The sequence below is a fragment of the Ascaphus truei genome, chromosome 3, assembly GCF_040206685.1.
Source record: "Ascaphus truei isolate aAscTru1 chromosome 3, aAscTru1.hap1, whole genome shotgun sequence".
NCBI classification, from domain to species: Eukaryota; Metazoa; Chordata; class Amphibia; order Anura; family Ascaphidae; genus Ascaphus; species Ascaphus truei.
The window spans coordinates 9,142,751-9,166,552 of record NC_134485.1 but is presented as its reverse complement, the minus strand read 5'-3'; the positions used below and the strand labels follow the sequence as shown (position 1 = coordinate 9,166,552).

Genomic DNA, 23,802 nt, shown 5'->3' with positions numbered 1-23,802 from the left:
TGTGTGTGTGTGTGTGTGTGTGTGTGTGTGTGTGTGTGTGTGTGTGTGTGTGTAAAACGGGCTGCAGGGTGTGTGTGTGTGTGTGTGTGTGTATACAGGGTGCTGTGCCAGTGTGTATAACAGGCAGGGTGTGTGTGTGTGTGTGTGTGTGTGTGTGTGTGTGTGTGTGTGTGTGTGTGTGTGTGTGTGTGTGTGTGTGTGTGTGTGTGTGTGTGTGTGTAAAACGGGCTGCAGGGTGTGTGTGAAAAACGGGCTGCAGGTTGTGTGTGTGTGTGTGTGTGTGAAAAACGGGCTGCAGGGTGTGTGTGTGTGTGTGTGTGTGTGTGTGTGTGTGTGTGAAAAACGGGCTGCAGGGTGTGTGTGTGTGTGTGTGTGTGTGTGTGTGTGTGTGTGTGTGTGTGTGTGTGTGTGTGTGTGTGTGTGTGTGTGTAAAACGGGCTGCAGTGTGTGTGTGTGTGTGTGTGTGTGTGTGTGTGTGTGTGTGTGTGTGTATACAGGGTGCTGTGCCAGTGTGTATAACAGGCAGGGTGTGTGTGTGTGTGTGTGTGTGTGTGTGTGTGTGTGTGTGTGTGTGTGTGTGTGTGTGTGTGTGTGTAAAACGGGCTGCAGGGTGTGTGTGAAAAACGGGCTGCAGGGTGTGTGTGTGTTGTGTGTGTGTGTGTGTGTGTGTGTGTGTGTGTGTGTGTGTGTGTGTGTGTGTGTGTGTGTGTGTGTGTGTGTGTGTGTGTGTGTGTGAAAACGGGCTGCAGGGTGTGTGTGTGTGTGTGTGTGTGTGTGTATATATGTGTGGTGTGTGTGTATATATGTGTGGTGTGTGTGTGTGTATATATGTATATATGTGTGTGTATGTGTGGTGTGTGTATATATATATATATAATGTGTATGTGTGGTGTATATATATGTGTGGTGTGTGTGTGTATGTATGTATGTATATATATATGTGTGTGTGTGTGTGTGTGTGTGTGTGTGTGTGTGTGTGTGTGTGTGTGTGTGTATATATATGTATGTGTGGTGTATATGGATGTGTGTGGTGTGTGTGTGTGTGAATATATTTATCAAAGTTGCACTATGTTAATAAATAATTTATTCTCACATGTCTTTTTTTTTTTCATTTTTAAATATTATATAATGTACACACACACACACACACACACACACACACACACACACACACACACACACACACACACTGACAGCTACCAAGTGACAAACACACACAGTGATACCCGCCTACCAAGCGCGCTTGCTGTCTCCTCTGCCAGGACAGCGAAAAGCTCCTGGTAGAGCGAGCGGCAGCAAGCAAGAGCGAGCAGCAGCACCTAAGCGCTTACTATGTCCCAGGCCAGAAGACGAACTATAGCAGCGCTGATTACAGATGCAGGGGCTTTGTGCATCTGTTCAGCCCGACTCAGCGACGCTGAGAGAGGGAGGCCCGGCGCGCACGCTGGAGGAGCAGCACCGGGAGACTGAGAGAGAGAGTGAGGTCAGAGAGAGAGTGATGTCAGAGAGAGAGAGAGAGAGTGAGGTCAGAGAGAGAGAGAGTGAGGTCAGAGAGAGAGAGTGAGGTCAGAGAGAGAGAGAGTGAGGTCAGAGAGAGAGAGAGTGAGGTCAGAGAGAGAGAGTGAGGTCAGAGAGAGAGAGAGAGAGAGGTCAGAGAGAGAGAGAGAGAGAGGTCAGAGAGAGAGAGAGAGAGAGGTCAGAGAGAGAGAGAGAGAGAGAGAGAGAGGTCAGAGAGAGAGTGAGAGAGAGAGGTCAGAGAGAGAGAGTGAGGTCAGAGAGAGAGAGAGAGAGAGAGAGAGAGAGAGAGAGAGAGAGTGAGGTCAGAGAGAGAGTGAGGTCAGAGAGAGAGTGAGGTCAGAGAGAGAGTGAGGTCAGAGAGAGAGTGAGGTCAGAGAGAGAGAGTGAGGTCAGAGAGAGAGAGTGAGGTCAGAGAGAGAGAGTGAGGTCAGAGAGAGAGTGAGGTCAGAGAGAGAGTGAGGTCAGAGAGAGAGAGAGGGAGGTCAGAGAGAGTGTGAGGTCAGAGAGAGAGAGAGAGAGGTCTGAGAGAGAGAGAGAGAGGTCAGAGAGAGAGAGAGTGAGGTCAGAGAGAGAGTGAGGTCAGAGAGAGTGAGGTCAGAGAGAGAGAGTGAGGTCAGAGAGAGTGAGAGTGTGTGAGAGAGACACCAACTGCGCACTGCAACTGTTAGGTATGTGTATATAACACCTTTGTTTTTACTTTGGGCGCCGCGTAAAAATCCTGATCGCCTTGGGGAGCTTTGAAAAAATTCTGATTGCCTTGGGGAGCCTTGAACCGAAAAAGTTTGGGAACCACTGAGGTACAGAATCTACACACAACGCACAAACACAGCACACACACACATTCACACAACACCAAACACTGCAGACTGCCTCTTCAAACCCCCCCTCCCCTCCACGCCACACATCTCCCTCCCGCAACCGGACCGCGAGGCCGCGGCCTCCACTCACACACCATGGCAACGATGTCCCTCCCCCTATCCCGCTACCTCACACAGTGTAGCTCCCGCGAACCGCACAGCACGCCTCACATCTCCTGCACCTCACACATCTCCCTCCGCAACCGGACCGCGAGGCCCCCTACCCCGCTACACCATGCCACCAATGTCCCTCCCCCTATCCCGCTACCTCACACAGTGTAGCTCCCGCGGACCGCACAGCACGCCTCACATCTCCTGCACCTCACACATCTCCCTACCGCAACCGGACCGCGAGGCCCCCTACCCCGCTACACCATGCCACCAATGTCCCTCCCCCTATCCCGCTACCTCACACAGTGTAGCTCCCGCGGACCGCACAGCACGCCTCACATCTCCTGCACCTCACACATCTCCCTACCGCAACCGGACCGCGAGGCCCCCTACCCCGCTACACCATGCCACCAATGTCCCTCCCCCTATCCCGCTACCTCACACAGTGTAGCTCCCGCGGACCGCACAGCACGCCTCACATCTCCTGCACCTCACACATCTCCCTCCGCAACCGGACCGCGAGGCCCCCTACCCCGCTACACCATGCCACCAATGTCCCTCCCCCTATCCCGCTACCTCACACAGTGTAGCTCCCGCGGACCGCACAGCACGCCTCACATCTCCTGCACCTCACACATCTCCCTACCGCAACCGGACCGCGAGGCCCCCTACCCCGCTACACCATGCCACCAATGTCCCTCCCCCTATCCCGCTACCTCACACAGTGTAGCTCCCGCGGACCGCACAGCACGCCTCATCTCCTGCACCTCACACAGCTCCCTACCGCAACCAGACCGCGAGGCCCCCTACCCCGCTACACCATGCCACCAATGTCCCTCCCCCTATCCCGCTAGCTCACACAGTGTAGCTCCCGCGAAGCGCACAGCACGCCTCACATCTCCTGCACTTCACACATCTCCCTACCGCAACCGGACCGCGAGGCCCCCTACCCCGCTACACCATGCCACCAATGTCCCTCCCCCTATCCCGCTACCTCACACAGTGTAGCTCCCGCGGACCGCACAGCACGCCTCACATCTCCTGCACCTCACACATCTCCCTACCGCAACCGGACCGCGAGGCCGCGGCCTACACTCACACACCATGGCAACGATGTCCCTCCCCCTATCCCGCTACCTCACACAGTGTAGCTCCCGCGGACCGCACAGCACGCCACATCTCCTGCACCTCACACAGCTCCCTACCGCAACCGGACCGCGAGGCCGCGGCCTACACTCACACCATGGCAACGATGTCCCTCCCCCTATCCCGCTACCTCACACAGTGTAGCTCCCGCGGACCGCACAGCACGCCTCATCTCCTGCACCTCACACAGCTCCCTACCGCAACCGGACCGCGAGGCCGCGGCCTACACTCACACACCATGCCACCAATGTTCCTCCCCCTATCCCGCTACCTCACACAGTGTATGACAACACCTACCACTGGAAATCAGATGTTCGTTGAAATAAAATATGTTTTCCTAACTATTTTACTGTCTGTATAATGTACACAACACTCACCCACACAAAACCCCCTCATACACACACACACACACACGCACACATCCTGTCATTCTATGCCACACACTACACTCAAAAACATGCCATTTTTAACATGTGTATGACCAACAACACGCACTCACACACGTCACACACACAACATGCCTCATACACACACACACGCCATCACACACCAGCAACACACACACATGCTCTCACACACACCACGCCACCGATGTCACTCCCGCTATCCCGCTACCTCACACACTCTACCTCCCGCGGAACAACCAGCACGCCTGACATCTCCTGCACCTCACACATCTCCCTCCGCAACCGGACCGCGACGCCGCGGACTACAGTCAAACAGCATGCCACCAATGTCACTCCCGCTACCTCACACACTGTATGACAACACCTACCACTGAAACTCAGCTGTTCCTTACAATAAAATATGTTTTCCTAACAATTTCACTGTCTGTATAATCTACTATATATTTCTGAAAGCACTGTATGTCTGCGTCCCAAGGGCCAATCGCATTGCACCTTTGGCCTGTCACTCCGGCTCAGGCCATGCCCGCCCCCGCACACCTCTCATTGGCCTGCGTCCAACACCAATGCCACACTGTCCCACCCCTCACTGACTCATTGGCCTGCGTCCAACACCAATGCCACACTGTCCCACCCCTCACTGAGCTACCACTTCCCTGTCCCACCCCTCACTGAGCTTTGGGAACGCTTTGCATTTGCAGCACCTAATCCTCAACCCTCACTGCTCTGGGGCCACGCTTCACAGCTCTCAAAACCCTCACCGTCTGCTACCACAGAACTGCCGAATCAGGTACAGAATCAGCTACACACAACACACGATAACACCAAACACTGCACACACAGACATTCACACAACACCAAACACTGCACACTGCCTCTTCAAAACACCACCCTCGACCCCCCCCCCCGGTCCACGCCACAGATCTCCCTCCCGTTACCGCAGACCCTCTACGGGCCGCGGCCTACACTAAAACACCATCGCCACCGGCCCACACGCCACACATCTCCCTCCCGCTACCTCAGATACTCTACGGGCCGCGGACCGGCCCGCACGCCACAGATCTCCCGCCAAACAACATCGCCACCGGCCCGCAACGCCCCCAACAAACAAACACACTATGCTAGGTACTCACTTCGGCACCGGCCCGCACGGAGCTTCTCCGAAGGCCACCACACGCCACACATCTCCCGCCAAACACCATCCGCACCGGCGCCGGGGGAGCGCGAGTCACGGGGGACCAAGCGGGCGCCGGGGGGGGGGGGGGGGGGGGGAGCACAAGTCACGGGGAGGGACAGTGTGTGTGGGGGGGAGGAACAGTGTGTGTGGGGGGGGAGGAACAGTGTGTGTGGGGGGAGGAACAGTGTGTGTGTGGGGGAGGGAGGGACATTGTGTGTGTGTGTGGGGGAGGGGGGGCAGTGTGTGGGGGGGGGGAGGGGGGGACACTGTGTGTGCGTGTATGTGTGAGGGGGGGGGACAGTGTGTGGGGGAGGGGGGGGCAGTGTGTGTGTGGGGGGTTGGCAGTGTGACTCCCGGGCAACGCCGGGTCTCTCAGCTAGTATATATATAAAATGAAAAATAAATAGACAATACCGTTCTGTGGCTAACGAAATGCTTTTATTTTTGCGAGCTTTCAAGATACACTGATCTCTTATATATGTGTCTGTGTGTATGTGTGTATGTATGTATGTATATATGTATGTACAGCCTGTGACGCTGCTGCACAATTGTGAGTTGTATGATTGTGAACGCACAACACACAGATGTGTAAATGTCTTCAAAGCCGGTTCACAACACTTCTCACAAATGTTGCTTTAATTTAGCATTTTGTAGAGACATTTTGCAACATTTTCACATTGCCTGGAGAGAATAAGATTTTTGCTTAAATAAGCCACTTTTTGCCAGAAAGTCCCAGTAAACGACAGTATTTAAAGGGCCGCGCCACCTTGTGCGTTGGTCTTGTGGCAATTTCTCTTTTGCAAAGCTGTCTGATTTCAGGGGCAAAACCAAAGCAATTTATGCATATCTCTAACTGTAAACCGTGAGAACATCTTTATGGTACAATGGTAACGTGTGCATGGTATATAGGTGCTCACGGTATTATTACTTTATATAGGTACTCACAGGATTATTGCTTTATATAGGTACTCACATGATTATTACTTTATATAGGTGCTCACAGGATTATTGTTTTATATAGGTCCTCGCGGGATGATTATTTTGTATAGGTGCTCACTGGATGATTACTTTATATAGGTACTCACAGGATCATTGCTTTATATGGGTGCTTACAGGATTATTACTTTATATAGGTGCTCGCATGATTATTACTTTAGTAATCATATGAGCGCCTAAAGTAATAATCTTGTGAGCACCTATATAAAGTAGTAATCATGTGAGCACCTATATAAAGTAATTATAATTTGAACACCTATATAAAGTATTAATCATGTGAGCACCTATATACTTTATATAGGTGCTCACATGATTATTACTTTTTGTTTTACACTTTTCTACTTTCAAAACATTGGTTCATGTTAAAAGGAGGACAGCCTCTGGGAACAGGAAACCTCGTTAGAAAGCGCTGAGCTCCTGGGACAGCCTCTGGGAGAAGGAAACCTCGTTAGAAAGCGCTGAGCTCCTGGGGCAGCCTCTGGGAACAGGAAACCTCGTTAGAAAGCTCTGAGCTCCTGGGACAGCCTCTGGGAACAGGAAACCTCGTTAGAAAGCGCTGAGCTCCTGGGACAGCCTCTGGGAGAAGGAAACCTCGTTAGAAAGCGCTGAGCTCCTGGGACAGCCTCTGGGAGAAGGAAACCTCGTTAGAAAGCGCTGAGCTCCTGGGACAGCCTCTGGGAGAAGGAAACCTCGTTAGAAAGCGCTGAGCTCCTGGGACAGCCTCTGGGAACAGGAAACCTCGTTAGAAAGCGCTGAGCTCCTGGGACAGCCTCTGGGAGAAGGAAACCTCGTTAGAAAGCGCTGAGCTCCTGGGACAGCCTCTGGGAACAGGAAACCTCGTTAGAAAGCGCTGAGCTCCTGGGACAGCCTCTGGGAGAAGGAAACCTCGTTAGAAAGCGCTGAGCTCCTGGGACAGCCTCTGGGAGAAGGAAACCTCGTTAGAAAGCGCTGAGCTCCTGGGACAGCCTCTGGGAGAAGGAAACCTCGTTAGAAAGCGCTGAGCTCCTGGGACAGCCTCTGGGAACAGGAAACCTCGTTAGAAAGCGCTGAGCTCCTGGGACAGCCTCTGGGAACAGGAAACCTCGTTAGAAAGCGCTGAGCTCCTGGGACAGCCTCTGGGAGAAGGAAACCTCGTTAGAAAGCGCTGAGCTCCTGGGACAGCCTCTGGGAACAGGAAACCTCGTTAGAAAGCGCTGAGCTCCTGGGACAGCCTCTGGGAGAAGGAAACCTCGTTAGAAAGCGCTGAGCTCCTGGGACAGCCTCTGGGAGAAGGAAACCTCGTTAGAAAGCGCTGAGCTCCTGGGACAGCCTCTGGGAACAGGAAACCTCGTTAGAAAGCGCTGAGCTCCTGGGACAGCCTCTGGGAGAAGGAAACCTCGTTAGAAAGCGCTGAGCTCCTGGGACAGCCTCTGGGAGAAGGAAACCTCGTTAGAAAGCGCTGAGCTCCTGGGACAGCCTCTGGGAACAGGAAACCTCGTTAGAAAGCGCTGAGCTCCTGGGACAGCCTCTGGGAACAGGAAACCTCGTTAGAAAGCGCTGAGCTCCTGGGACAGCCTCTGGGAACAGGAAACCTCGTTAGAAAGCGCTGAGCTCCTGGGACAGCCTCTGGGAGAAGGAAACCTCGTTAGAAAGCGCTGAGCTCCTGGGACAGCCTCTGGGAGAAGGAAACCTCGTTAGAAAGCGCTGAGCTCCTGGGACAGCCTCTGGGAACAGGAAACCTCGTTAGAAAGCGCTGAGCTCCTGGGACAGCCTCTGGGAGAAGGAAACCTCGTTAGAAAGCGCTGAGCTCCTGGGACAGCCTCTGGGAACAGGAAACCTCGTTAGAAAGCGCTGAGCTCCTGGGACAGCCTCTGGGAGAAGGAAACCTCGTTAGATAGCGCTGAGCTGCTGGGACAGCCTCTGGGAGAAGGAAACCTCGTTAGAAAGCGCTGAGCTCCTGGGACAGCCTCTGGGAGAAGGAAACCTCGTTAGAAAGCGCTGAGCTCCTGGGACAGCCTCTGGGAACAGGAAACCTCGTTAGAAAGCGCTGAGCTCCTGGGACAGCCTCTGGGAGAAGGAAACCTCGTTAGAAAGCGCTGAGCTCCTGGGACAGCCTCTGGGAGAAGGAAACCTCGTTAGAAAGCGCTGAGCTCCTGGGACAGCCTCTGGGAGAAGGAAACCTCGTTAGAAAGCGCTGAGCTCCTGGGACAGCCTCTGGGAGAAGGAAACCTCGTTAGAAAGCGCTGAGCTCCTGGGACAGCCTCTGGGAGAAGGAAACCTCGTTAGAAAGCGCTGAGCTCCTGGGACAGCCTCTGGGAGAAGGAAACCTCGTTATAAAGCGCTGAGCTCCTGGGACAGCCTCTGGGAACAGGAAACCTCGTTAGAAAGCGCTGAGCTCCTGGGACAGCCTCTGGGAGAAGGAAACCTCGTTAGAAAGCGCTGAGCTCCTGGGACAGCCTCTGGGAGAAGGAAACCTCGTTAGAAAGCGCTGAGCTCCTGGGACAGCCTCTGGGAGAAGGAAACCTCGTTAGAAAGCGCTGAGCTCCTGGGACAGCCTCTGGGAACAGGAAACCTCGTTAGAAAGCGCTGAGCTCCTGGGACAGCCTCTGGGAGAAGGAAACCTCGTTAGAAAGCGCTGAGCTCTTGGGACAGCCTCTGGGAGAAGGAAACCTCGTTAGAAAGCGCTGAGCTCCTGGGACAGCCTCTGGGAACAGGAAACCTCGTTAGAAAGCGCTGAGCTCCTGGGACAGCCTCTGGGAGAAGGAAACCTCGTTAGAAAGCGCTGAGCTCCTGGGACAGCCTCTGGGAACAGGAAACCTCGTTAGAAAGCGCTGAGCTCCTGGGACAGCCTCTGGGAGAAGGAAACCTCGTTAGAAAGCGCTGAGCTCCTGGGACAGCCTCTGGGAACAGGAAACCTCGTTAGAAAGCGCTGAGCTCCTGGGACAGCCTCTGGGAACAGGAAACCTCGTTAGAAAGCGCTGAGCTCCTGGGACAGCCTCTGGGAACAGGAAACCTCATTAGAAAGCGCTGAGCTCCTGGGACAGCCTCTGGGAGAAGGAAACCTCGTTAGAAAGCGCTGAGCTCCTGGGACAGCCTCTGGGAGAAGGAAACCTCGTTAGAAAGCGCTGAGCTCCTGGGACAGCCTCTGGGAGAAGGAAACCTCGTTAGAAAGCGCTGAGCTCCTGGGACAGCCTCTGGGAGAAGGAAACCTCGTTAGAAAGCGCTGAGCTCCTGGGACAGCCTCTGGGAGAAGGAAACCTCGTTAGAAAGCGCTGAGCTCCTGGGACAGCCTCTGGGAACAGGAAACCTCGTTAGAAAGCGCTGAGCTCCTGGGACAGCCTCTGGGAACAGGAAACCTCGTTAGAAAGCGCTGAGCTCCTGGGACAGCCTCTGGGAACAGGAAACCTCGTTAGAAAGCGCTGAGCTCCTGGGACAGCCTCTGGGAACAGGAAACCTCGTTAGAAAGCGCTGAGCTCCTGGGACAGCCTCTGGGAGAAGGAAACCTCGTTAGAAAGCGCTGAGCTCCTGGGACAGCCTCTGGGAGAAGGAAACCTCGTTAGAAAGCGCTGAGCTCCTGGGACAGCCTCTGGGAGAAGGAAACCTCGTTAGAAAGCGCTGAGCTCCTGGGACAGCCTCTGGGAACAGGAAACCTCGTTAGAAAGCGCTGAGCTCCTGGGACAGCCTCTGGGAACAGGAAACCTCGTTAGAAAGTGCTGAGCTCCTAGGACAGCCTCTGGGAACAGGAAACCTCGTTAGAAAGTGCTGAGCTCCTAGGACAGCCTCTGGGAACAGGAAACCTCGTTAGAAAGCGCTGACCTCCTGGGACAGCCTCTGGGAACAGGAAACCTCGTTAGAAAGCGCTGAGCTCCTGGGACAGCCTCTGGGAGAAGGAAACCTCGTTAGAAAGCGCTGAGCTCCTGGGACAGCCTCTGGGAACAGGAAACCTCGTTAGAAAGCGCTGAGCTCCTGGGACAGCCTCTGGGAGAAGGAAACCTCATTAGAAAGCGCTGAGCTCCTGGGACAGCCTCTGGGAGAAGGAAACCTCGTTAGAAAGCGCTGAGCTCCTGGGACAGCCTCTGGGAGAAGGAAACCTCATTAGAAAGCGTTGAGCTCCTGGGACAGCCTCTGGGAACAGGAAACCTCGTTAGAAAGCGCTGAGCTCCTGGGACAGCCTCTGGGAACAGGAAACCTCGTTAGAAAGCGCTGAGCTCCTGGGACAGCCTCTGGGAACAGGAAACCTCGTTAGAAAGCGCTGAGCTCCTGGGACAGCCTCTGGGAGAAGGAAACCTCGTTAGAAAGCGCTGAGCTCCTGGGACAGCCTCTGGGAGAAGGAAACCTCGTTAGAAAGCGCTGAGCTCCTGGGACAATCTCTGGGAGAAGGAAACCTCGTTAGAAAGCGCTGAGCTCCTGGGACAGCCTCTGGGAACAGGAAACCTCGTTAGAAAGCGCTGAGCTCCTGGGACAGCCTCTGGGAGAAGGAAACCTCGTTAGAAAGCGCTGAGCTCCTGGGACAGCCTCTGGGAGAAGGAAACCTCGTTAGAAAGCGCTGAGCTCCTGGGACAGCCTCTGGGAACAGGAAACCTCGTTAGAAAGCGCTGAGCTCCTGGGACAGCCTCTGGGAACAGGAAACCTCGTTAGAAAGCGCTGAGCTCCTGGGACAGCCTCTGGGAGAAGGAAACCTCGTTAGAAAGCGCTGAGCTCCTGGGACAGCCTCTGGGAGAAGGAAACCTCGTTAAAAAGCGCTGAGCTCCTGGGACAGCCTCTGGGAACAGGAAACCTCGTTAGAAAGCGCTGAGCTCCTGGGACAGCCTCTGGGAGAAGGAAACCTCGTTAGAAAGCGCTGAGCTCCTGGGACAGCCTCTGGGAACAGGAAACCTCGTTAGAAAGCGCTGAGCTCCTGGGACAGCCTCTGGGAACAGGAAACCTCGTTAGAAAGCGCTGAGCTCCTGGGACAGCCTCTGGGAGAAGGAAACCTCGTTAGAAAGCGCTGAGCTCCTGGGACAGCCTCTGGGAGAAGGAAACCTCGTTAGAAAGCGCTGAGCCCCTGGGACAGCCTCTGGGAACAGGAAACCTCGTTAGATAGCGCTGAGCTCCTGGGACAGCCTCTGGGAGAAGGAAACCTCGTTAGAAAGCGCTGAGCTCCTGGGACAGCCTCTGGGAACAGGAAACCTCGTTAGAAAGCGCTGAGCTCCTGGGACAGCCTCTGGGAACAGGAAACCTCGTTAGAAAGCGCTGAGCTCCTGGGACAGCCTCTGGGAGAAGGAAACCTCGTTAGAAAGCGCTGAGCTCCTGGGACAGCCTCTGGGAACAGGAAACCTCGTTAGAAAGCGCTGAGCTCCTGGGACAGCCTCTGGGAGAAGGAAACCTCGTTAGAAAGCGCTGAGCTCCTGGGACAGCCTCTGGGAGAAGGAAACCTCGTTAGAAAGCGCTGAGCTCCTGGGACAGCCTCTGGGAGAAGGAAACCTCGTTAGAAAGCGCTGAGCTCCTGGGACAGCCTCTGGGAGAAGGAAACCTCGTTAGAAAGCGTTGAGCTCCTGGGACAGCCTCTGGGAATAGGAAACCTCGTTAGAAAGCGCTGAGCTCCTAGGACAGCCTCTGGGAACAGGAAACCTCGTTAGAAAGCGCTGAGCTCCTGGGACAGCCTCTGGGAACAGGAAACCTCGTTAGAAAGCGCTGAGCTCCTGGGACAGCCTCTGGGAGAAGGAAACCTCGTTAGAAAGCGCTGAGCTCCTGGGACAGCCTCTGGGAACAGGAAACCTCGTTAGAAAGCGCTGAGCTCATGTGAGGACCTTTGCCTAGAGAATCAGGTAACATACCACTCCTTTTTATATTACGTTCACGGTTTGACCAATGCTTCGTCTGACCAAAGTAAGAGCCAAATACAGAACGTTGTAATACTGACTTTCAATTCTCTATCCTCCTTATATTTATAGCAGCAAACCCCCTATTGCACCCTACATGTTTATAGCAGCAAACCCCCTATTGCACCCTAGATGTTTATAGCAGCAAACCCCCTATTGCACCCTATATGGGAGTTTTCCCTTTGAAAATACGGTGACATTTTTTCCTCCCGTTTTGCAGCCGGGACACTGTGATAGATAACTCCCTGTGGCTGCAAAACCGGGGCAAAATACTAGCACCGGATTTATTATAGGAAAAAAATCACTTCCCACCCCCCCCCCCCCCCTTCCCTCCCTTTTCTTGAATAAATCTGGTGCTGTTTTTTTGCACTGGTTGGGCTCCAGTTTTACACCCGGAAGAATTTAGTAAAAAAAAAAAACCTTAACCCTTCTTTCCCTGCGCTAGGGGAGGACCAAGAACTGCGTAAAGCACTCCTCCTGTTACTATGAACATGTAATTGCAATCACCCCGTTATGAATGACATAATTAGTTATAGTTATGAATGACCTCGGGGAAGGGACTCCTCTTCCTTAATGTTATGTTTATGTCTAAAGCACTTATTGATGATCTGTTATTTATATTATCTGTTATTTATTCGATTACCACATGTATTACTACTGTGAAGCGCTATGTACATTAATGGCGCTATATAAATAAAGACATACAATACAATACAATACAATAATAAATATGATATGGATAACATTGTTAAATTCCCCTACACATATAGGAGAAGACTTTAAATCCAGTCATTCTATTGTTTTCCTTCTCATTCCGTGCACCACCAAGTGTCACAAACTGGTCCCAACAATCACTGCCCTTGGGACATTTCCAAGGTCACTGCTCCAAGCTCCCCAGTACATTGCTTGCAGACAACACATATAATTATACTCTGGGATGCCCTAAATTGTAACATATTTGGTTCACACACTTCACGTCACATATGGGAGCCACAAGTGTGACTTTCAGAGGAGCCGATGGCAGGTAGATAAGCCCCAAGTATGGTTAAGCTGCACAGGAAACCTCAGTGTTGAGAAATACAGCTGTCGTTCTGCTCTTGGTAACCACAGACTGCAGCAGGTGACTACTTAGCTTGGCTACCCTACCGGTTATATCACTGTGTGTTACAGACTCGCAGGTTTCCTGTGTCCAGAACTCATTCCCACATGTTCACAGCCGCTCATGGATACTTAGGAACGTCTGGACCAAGCAGTAGTATGGAAGCTGGCTCTGCGAGCTGTAATTCAGTGTAAAGGAGGAATCCAAGCCATTGCTTTTATTTGTAAAGTTGTTGTTTTTTTTTATATACATAGGATTGAAGCAGGGGTCTCCGGAGCTGAACCCTATTAATTTAAGCTCAGGGGACCCCCTGCTCCCTGAGATAACTCTGTAGCGGGTGCCGATATACCTCTGCTTTATAGAGCTCCCGCGTCGCACGGGCCAATAGGAAGCCGCACCAAAGACGTCGCGGCTTCCTATTGGACCGCAGGGTGCGGCATCTTCGAAAAGCGTCCATTACGTGACCCCTGCTCGCGGAGCGGCTTCCGGCACGTACTATCTTCGGATTCAGGGGGTCCCGAAGCCGAATAAAACGCCAACTTGAATTGCAGATTTAAACAGCTGCAAAACATTTGTTTTATAACGACTCATCCCACAGTTAATTGCTCAATTAATTTCTTTGTAAAAGTTTACGGTCCAACAGAATTTCTGCACCTTTATCACAAGGTTTGCGAGCGCTGGATCACACCTCCGCTTTGATCAGTGCAACATTGGGTTCTCTGTAGCATGCTTCACCGTGTAAGGCTGCGTCCATGGTATGGACGACCGCGCAGACGCGTCCGGATGACGTCGCGGCTTTCTGTTGGCCCGCAGGACATGGGACCTTTAAACGCCGCCATTATGTTAGGCCCACAGCGCCCTACCTGCATAGATACCGGCGCCCCCTACGGAGCGCAAGCATCACTCTGAAATGAACACAGTTCAGTCCCGGAGAGCCCCGGCTTCAATCGTATAATAAATAAAAATAATAAATGAAACCTGTATTGCTGCTTCAGGCTTCGTCCATAGTAGAACGCGCGAGCTTCCGCGCTCCTCCGTGACCCCGCGTCGCGCTAGAAATACAAACTTGTTTGTATTGTGATGCGCCCTCTCTCTGTAGCGCACGTGCACGCGCACTAGGCATGTTGTTGGTTTCGGTGCAAGCTACGTAGCTCGCGCTGTATCCTGCACTATGGACGAAGCCTTAAACCACTGATTTCAACCTTTTTAGTTTGGAGGAACCCTTGAAGTATTTAAAAAAAATCTCAGGGAGCCCCTATCTGGCTGACGCATATTAGGTTCGACAGGGGCCAGTCACAACATTTCACACCGCACGAGCCACCTCTATTTCCCACCCGTTACCCATTTATTTCTTTCGCATCCATCTCGCTAACTCTCCCCCCTCCCGCCGCGCATGTATTTCTCCCTTGCGTCTCACTCTTACTCCCTCTTTTCCTCACTCACTCCCTCCCGCCCCCTCTCTTCGCTCACTTGCCCCTACCTTTCGTCAATTACCCCACTCTCACTAAATCCACCCTACAAAATCCATACCAAAAAACCCACCCCCATGAGAGGGGGGGGGGGGGTCTGTGGTCCATAGGAGGAACCCCTGAGACTGCATCAAGGAGCCCTGGTTGGGAATCACTGCCTTAAACAAACAAACATTTATATATTCTTCAATATTCAGTTTCACCGTCTACATTAGAGCTGATAACGACCAGTATTAACGTCCCTTTGTTAGTGCAGCAAAAATACCCTCAGTGTGTTGCAGACTTGCCCTGAAAGCATTGATGGAAATCCCGTAGATAGCAGACAATCTCTACAGCCCCCCGAAACACGAGTCTCCCGACTACCGCACTGCGGGGGAAACTGGTCCAGGTTTATCAAACCAACAACCATGTCACTGCTATACTTACCCCAGCTCTGCAGCCAGGAAACTCCCAGACATACCCTTTCACCCCCCTCCCCCCCCCCACCGGATGCACTGATTCAAAAAGGGGTCACTTCCTGTTGCTTTAAGTGTAAACGTTGCACATACAGGGTAAATCCCAAAGCCATAACAGCACTGAGCTTTAACATTACACGGGGATCTTTTAGCATATTAGCAAAACTTCTAATCCCACCAACAGGTAGTTTTGCCAGGCGGCTTCTCCAGAAATACTGGACACAATCGCAAAAGGTGAGACGGGCTCGGGAAACACACACACACCACTCCATGCTGTTTCCTCCTCTCTTTGTCCCCGCCACCAGGCTCCTGACACCTCCTCCTGATTGGCTGCATTACTCAGCAGCAGCCAATCAGGATGGAGGAAGCTGCCCAGCCCCCCAGCAACCACCCTGCTCTCTCCCTGCTCAGGGAAGTCCCACGGCCCCCCATGCCGTTCAGGTCACTATGTCCAGAGAAGCTTGAGGACTGGAATTGAGAACCTCTGTATTAAAGCTACCCTTTACTCTCACAGACCTCACGGGAGTCTTGGTGTCATACGCATCGTCTCGGGGTCACCTCCCTTTCAAAATGGCAGCTTGTGACCTTACGACCTCTGGGTCACAAACTGGAAGTAGTCCATGATATTTTATTTCAATGTACCATGAATGTACCACGAATTCCTGCAAAATGAACGCCTCGGGCGTGATAACCCCGTTCAACTTGTGCACTTCAGACTTTTCCATTATTATTATAGAAAAAAAATAAATAACATGAGGGGCGACTTTAATCAAATAGGGTGTTTACAGAAATGAGCGCAAAGGAGCGCGCAGCCGACGCGTACAGATATGGGCGGGAAAACCAGCATTAAGAAAATGTGCGCAAACATGTGTAGCCATGTATAAAAATGGTATACAGTTCTCTCTCATGCTGGCAGTAAACCTGGTACGTATGCAGGATTGCCAGCATCATTCATGGAGGTTTGCCCTCACACCCTGGTGAGGTGTCATATGTAGCTAAGGAAGTGACAACATGCTTTGTGTCCACTATTAGTGACACAGGGGTGAGTCATTTCTAGAGCCTATATATGATACAGCACTGCCTAAAGTTAGTGTGTTCTGTTGGTGTTCTGACTGTGTTCAGGAGAGTCATATGGAGGTCTGCAACAGTGTTGCAGTGTCTGATGCAATAGCTGTGAGTCTGTGCAGCTCAAAGCAGAGAGAAAAGCTGGTGAATCTCCCTAAGGGGAGAGGTGGAGAGCAACACTATTAGGAGAGGAGGAACCTTCCTAATGGAGTGCAGCAGAGATATGAGCGGCTAGGACGACCGCTGTGAGGGGCAGTCTGTCTGAAGATGTTAATAAAGATGCCCAGATTCAACAGACCCTGGCTGTGTATGTGTGGAGTCATTGCACAGAAGGAGGCACCACAGAGGAGGTCCTCATCAGATACATCCCCCTGCGGCCGCAGAGATCCTGATGAGGTGGAGGCGCTGCATCAGATGTGAGTAGGACTCTAAGCACACTACCTCAGATGCTGATATCCCCATACCAACCCAAGGGGGGAGACTCAGGAGACCTGTAAGCCAGCAGGTGCACCACACACGACACATACATGTAATGGGGCCAGCAGACCACAGGGGCCAATGTGAGATTGGGTGGGGGCCCATAAAACCGTTACACATGTATTAAAAAAGAACCAGGTTTCTCCGCCTCGTTTCACGCGACACGGGAAGGGCCGTGTATACACACGTCTTGAGAAAGAATGGCGCACTTTGATACATTTAATATACATAAAAATGTAAATGTATATCACAGTAATGGGAATAGGTAAAAAAAAGAGCACGTGAAGGGAATTTCAAGTCCTTAAAGTAAAAAGTTTAAACACAAAGAATGAATAGTTTCACCAAAAGGTACACAGTGATACGCTTGTACATGAAAAATGATGGATCATTTCTAATCAAAATTGTGTACATAGTCAGCACAAGATTAAAAAGTATTTAAAGGGGTCGGTGTAATATACAACATTCTCATTGTCCATTAGTAAAATAAATACGTTAATATAGATAAGGATTAACCAGCCTATCATAAAAGATATGCCTCGGATCATATTCAGTAATAGTTACATAGTAGATGAGGATGATAAAAAAAAACACGCGCCCATCAAGTTCAACCTATGCTGAATGTAGACGACGGATACTTATCGCACGTTTAGATCTTCATGTACACATCCAATATACTTCCCGGCGATTAAGGGTATTAACCCTATCTCCCCCTTGCAAATGAAGAGAAATATATTAAAGAGCTAAACTGATATAAAAACACCTTCGGGGACAGAACCAGTAAAACGTCTGGAAACCGGGTGTGTAACGGGTCTTTTTTCTTAATTAAGCTAATGTTCCATCATGTTTTATGTCCATCAGGTTTATACAGTATCAGGTTTATATCAGGTTTATACAGTATCAGGTTTATATCAGGTTTATACAGTATCAGGTTTATATCAGGTTTATACAGTATCAGGTTTATATCAGGATTATACAGTATCAGGTTTATATCAGGCTTATACAGTATCAGGTTTATATCAGGTTTATACAGTATCAGGTTTATATAGTATCAGGTTTATATCAGGTTTCTACAGTATCAGGTTTATATCAGGATTATACAGTATCAGGTTTATATCAGGATTATACAGTATCAGGTTTATATCAGGTTTATATCAGGATTATACAGTATCAGGTTTATATCAGGTTTATACAGTATCAGGTTTATATCAGGCTTATACAGTATCAGGTTTATATCAGGCTTATACAGTATCAGGTTTATATCAGGTTTATACAGTATCAGGTTTATATCAGGTTTATACAGTATCAGGTTTATATCAGGCTTATACAGTATCAGGTTTATATCAGGTTTATATCAGGTTTATACAGTATCAGGTTTATATCAGGATTATACAGTATCAGGTTTATATCAGGTTTATACAGTATCAGGTTTATATCAGGATTATACAGTATCAGGTTTATATCAGGTTTATACAGTATCAGGTTTATATCAGGTTTATACTGTATCAGGTTTATATCAGGTTTATACAGTATCAGGTTTATATCAGGATTATACAGTATCAGGTTTATACAGTAGCAGGTTTATATCAGGTTTATACAGTATCAGGTTTATATCAGGATTATACAGTATCAGGTTTATATCAGGTTTATACAGTATCAGGTTTATATCAGGTTTATACAGTATCAGGTTTATATCAGGTTTATACAGTATCAGGTTTATATCAGGCTTATACAGTATCAGGTTTATATCAGGTTTATACAGTATCAGGTTTATATCAGGTTTATACAGTATCAGGTTTATATCAGGTTTATACAGTATCAGGTTTATATCAGGTTTATACAGTATCAGGTTTATATCAGGTTTATACAGTATCAGGTTTATATCAGGTTTATAGAGCCAACAGCAACTTGTCTTTGTACAAGCGGTATCAGTTCCCCTCTGCCCCCCAGCAACGTAACTAACATCTCATGAATACTTCCTTCTGGTTAGGATGTGGTATTACTGCTTGATAATAAAGTGTACCAGATTGATTTGATATCTTTACGGCTGTTGAGTGCAAACACGTTTGAAGGGGCGATCACTCATCGGGGGGGGGGGTCTGTCGTAGCATAAGTAGTCTTGTGGATTTCTTCAGAACATCGCTCCTCTGAAATCAGAACATCGCTCCTCTGAAATCAGAACATCGCTCCTCTGAAATCAGAACATCGCTCCTCTGAAATCAGAACATCGCTCCTCTGAAATCAGAACATCGCTCCTCTGAATCAGAACATCGCTCCTCTGAAATCAGAACATCGCTCCTCTGAAATCAGAACATCGCTCCTCTGAAATCAGAACTTTTCAAATAATGTATCTTTGTTCTGTGCCTATCACCTGCACATCTGTTGCCGAGCCTGAACACTTCTGTCTGCGCTTCCCACAATGAGAGTAGCAAATGCACCCCCCCCCCCCCTGTTTAGAAAGAAAGGGGGGGCGTGGTACTCGGGGTGTGAAAATGAAGACGGTACAGATGTAGCCAGTGTTATAGCCAACCGTGGCTGGCTACCGCTGGTGGAATAACGCGGGGATTGTTGGCAATCTCTTCCTTCTAGTACAGGGGCGGCCAACTCCAGTCCTCAAGGGCCATCAACAGGTCAGGTTTTCAGGATATCCCTGCTTCAGCACAGGTGGCTCAATCAGTGGCCCAGTCTTCGGCTGAGCCACTGATTGAGCCACCTGTGCTGAAGCACGGATATCCCCAATACCCGACCTGTTGGTGGCCCTTGAGGACTGGATTTGGCCGCCCCTGCTCTAATAGTGTCACACTTTAACCCCTGAATGTTTGAATGCTATTATGGTGATTAAAGCGCGTGTTATTTGCTAGAATTGCTCAACCTTCTGTGCCGGAATCTGATATTTTACAGTAAATTTAGACTTTACCATGTTAAAGATAGGCGACATCATATTTTGATGCTCACACAAGGTCACACAAGGTCACCTCTACAACGTGTTCAGGAATAAAGGAACCCCTTTAATTTTTCATTATATCTTGTATATTTCTCGCTCACTCCCCATGACAATGCGCACAGTTGTAGGTCTGTTCTATAGATTAACACCATATAAGAAGCACAATGTTGACAAATCAACTGATGTTAACTAAATTGATGTCACTGTATTATGTCAACAAGTAGCAGGTGCACTGCGGGAGGTGCGTGTTCATTAAACGAGAAATCGCTCGCAAATGTGTCAAACCGTTGTAATGTAATCTGAGACACTATTACTATAAAGTTTGAGTTCAAAGTATATCTCGGTGTGCTCATAATGGCGTTCTCCAGCTGAAACGCGCGCCCGAAGACGAGAACGCCGCTGTCATATTGTATCATCGATAACCCGCTGATCCGACTCCTCAGTGATACGTTGTTTTACGAATTCGCTTTTTCCGTCCTTCACCAGGAGAAGTTTATATAAACACTTTGGACCATAATTCTTGCTCTGTCTCGAGCACTTTATAACGCGCTTATCTTCTTCGCTAAACACCATTTTGGAACTATGCGCTTGATGAGGTCATCACGCCGTCTCTAATTCCAAAGAATATTTATTAGATTATCAAATAATTCTTAAATGTAATAATCCACCGTCAGGGGCGCAGGCAGGTTCCTGGGGGCCACGCCAGGGGCGCAGGCAGGTTCCTGGGGCCCACGCCAGGGGTGCAGGCAGGTTCCTGGGGCCCACGCCAGGGGCGCAGACAGGTTTACTGGGGCCCACACCAGAGGCACAGCCAGGCTTCCTGGGGCCCACGCCAGAGGCGCAGACAGGTTTACTGGGGCCCACGCCAGAGGCGCAGCCAGGCTTCCTGGGGCCCACGCCAGAGGCGCAGACAGGTTTACTGGGGCCCACGCCAGAGGCACAGCCAGGCTTCCTGGGGCCCACGCCAGAGGCACAGCCAGGCTTCCTGGGGCCCACGCCAGAGGCGCAGCCAGGCTTCCTGGGGCCCACGCCAGAGGCGCAGCCAGGCTTCCTGGGGCCCACGCCAGAGGCGCAGCCAGGCTTCCTGGGGCCCACGCCAGAGGCGCAGCCAGGCTTCCTGGGGCCCACGCCAGAGGCACAGCCAGGATTCCTGGGGCCCACGCCAGAGGCGCAGCCAGGCTTCCTGGGGCCCACGCCAGAGGCACAGCCAGGCTTCCTGGGGCCCACGCCAGAGGCACAGCCAGGCTTCCTGGGGCCCACGCCAGAGGCGCAGCCAGGCTTCCTGGGGCCCACGCCAGAGGCGCAGCCAGGCTTCCTGGGGCCCACGCCAGAGGCGCAGCCAGGCTTCCTGGGGCCCACGCCAGAGGCGCAGCCAGGCTTCCTGGGGCCCACGCCAGAGGCGCAGCCAGGCTTCCGGGGGCCCACGCCAGAGGCGCAGCCAGGCTTCCTGGGGCCCACGCCAGAGGCACAGCCAGGCTTCCGGGGGCCCACGCCAGAGGCGCAGCCAGGCTTCCTGGGGCCCACGCCAGAGGCGCAGCCAGGCTTCCTGGGGCCCACGCCAGAGGCGCAGCCAGGCTTCCTGGGGCCCACGCCAGAGGCGCAGCCAGGCTTCCTGGGGCCCACGCCAGAGGCACAGCCAGGCTTCCTGGGGCCCACGCCAGAGGCACAGCCAGGCTTCCTGGGGCCCACGCCAGAGGCACAGCCAGGCTTCCGGGGGCCCACGCCAGAGGCGCAGCCAGGCTTCCTGGGGCCCACGACTAGAGCTTATTTTTTGGTGTATTCCTGTTTTTCTGAATTTCTATCTATTGTGTTGACATACTCTGACAAAATGCTATGCACGAAACGCGCTCTACTTTGTTGCTGCCTTTACTCCGCGCTGCCTGTACTCCGCGCTGCCCACCACGGATTAAAGGTGTTTTTAATGTAACTTTCGGGGTTTCAGCCCCCGTTGGTATTGCAGCTGTGCGCCGCTTTTTTTCCGTCTGGAACCCTAATACCTATTGTGTTGGCTTCACCGGGGCTGCTCAACCCCAGTCCTCAAAAACACAGGTCAAGTTTTTTAGAATATCCCTGCTTCAGCACAGTTGGCTCAATCAGTCCCGGCTTCAGCACAGGTGGCTCAATCAGAGGCTCAGTCTATGACTAAACCTCTGATTGAGCCACCTGCGCTGAAGCTGGGATATCTTGAAAACCTGACCTGTGGGGGGAGGGCTTGAGGGCTGAAGTTGAGCCCCCCCTGGGCCACACATACAGGTGGTTTCATTCTGCGAGATGTTGGCCCCGGTCCCTCTTGTCCATGATCATGCTGCCCCATAGGAGTGGTATTGACCAGCACAGGGGGTTGGTGAAGGAGTAGAATATCATTTGACTCTCAATGTCAAACAGAACATAACAGGGAGAGAGATCTGACAACTCTTTGTCACGAAGGGGCTCCCCCAGGTCACCGCAGCACAGCAACGCACGCGGCGACTCACAGATCTCCCCCATCCTGACTCAACAGCCTCTTCAGAAAGGGTTCGCCAAGAGAAGCCAATGGATCCGTCACGGTGCGTGGGCAGGGGGAGATCACCCGAGACATTTGGATGGGTCTTCAAAACATTTCGTGGGCCCCCAGAGCCCTATTTGTTCTGTTTGTTTTATTAGGGATTAGTTATTTTTTAAAGGTGCATATCCTTTTTGTGCTCGCAGGGCCCCAGCTGTACAAATAACCACGTCACTCCAAAAATACCCACCTCAGCTGCCCCGGGGGGGATAGTCACATCGCACAGTAATTGATTCACAAATTAGCAGCTCAATAACTCCATTTATAGGAGGGAAGTGGGAAGGAGCCAAAAACAATACTGCTACTGCTCATAAAAAAGTGTGTGTACCTCTGTATAAGGAGGGATTACTCCCACCGCGGGTACGGAGAGTGCAGAACACAAGTAGAAAAGCATCATGTAGTATTACTGGGGCTTTCTAATCTCCTGACTGCAAAACCTGTGGGAATAAAAGCATCGGGTTTATTAAAAGAGGAATCATTTTACATATAACGGGAATTTATTTATTTTAATAGATCTGTTGTACATTCCGGAGGACACACACACACACACACACACACACACACACACACAGACACACACGATTTTTTTCAGCCAGGCATAGTGCATGTATAAAGCAGGGTTGCTTATTGAGCTGAAGCGTGCTGGAGAGCAGTGGAGAGATGAGTGGCTTAGATAAAGGTCAATAGGGTTAAGATTGAATTATTATTCCATGCAAGCAAGATAACTTTTCTTTGGTCTGTTCCTGAATATCTGAGTTAGAATGTTCCATTGTCCTTGGTTGAAACTCTGCACCATTGATGAAATAAATAGTGTTAGTTACATTATGATGTCACAATGATCCAACACGGGACTCTTCATAAAATCTCTCTTCCACATGCACCGAGCACAAGACATTTGTATTCATCGTCCATTAGTTCTGTTAAATCTAACTCGCACCAAGAAACTAGATTCGAATCATCCATGTCCAGAGCCGGAGAGCATTCCTGTATAGAGCTTTATTTCGGAGAGCGTTCCTGTATAGAGCTTTATATCGGAGAGCGTTCCTGTATAGAGCTTTATTTCGGAGAGCGTTCCTGTATAGAGCTTTATTTCGGAGAGCGTTCCTGTATAGAGCTTTATTTCGGGGAGCGTTCCTGTATAGAGCTTTATTTCGGGGAGCGTTCCTGTATAGAGCTTTATTTCGGAGAGCGTTCCTGTATAGAGCTTTATTTCGGAGAGCGTTCCTGTATAGAGCTTTATTTCGGAGAGCGTTCCTGTATAGAGCTTTATTTCGGAGAGCGTTCCTGTATAGAGCTTTATTTCGGAGAGCGTTCCTGTATAGAGCTTTATTTCGGGGAGCGTTCCTGTATAGAGCTTTATGTCGGGGAGCGTTCCTGTATAGAGCTTTATTTCGGGGAGCGTTCCTGTATAGAGCTTTATTTCGGAGAGCGTTCCTGTATAGAGCTTTATTTCGGAGAGCGTTCCTGTATAGAGCTTTATTTCAGAGAACGTTCCTGTATAGAGCTTTATTTCGGAGAGCGTTCCTGTATAGAGCTTTATTTCGGAGAGCGTTCCTGTATAGAGCTTTATTTCGGAGAGCGTTCCTGTATAGAGCTTTATTTCGGAGAGCGTTCCTGTATAGAGCTTTATTTCGGAGAGCGTTCCTGTATAGAGCTTTATTTCGGAGAGCGTTCCTGTATAGAGCTTTATTACGGAGAGCGTTCC

The 23,802-nt window shown here is 50.8% G+C and overlaps 1 protein-coding gene across 1 annotated transcript in view; it reads left to right on the top strand.

Annotated features, from left to right (window-relative positions):
• Positions 1-23,802, top strand: part of CD247 (CD247 molecule) — a 185,243-nt gene that overhangs the window by 110,385 nt on the left and 51,056 nt on the right. The gene's annotated exons all lie outside the window — the stretch shown is intronic.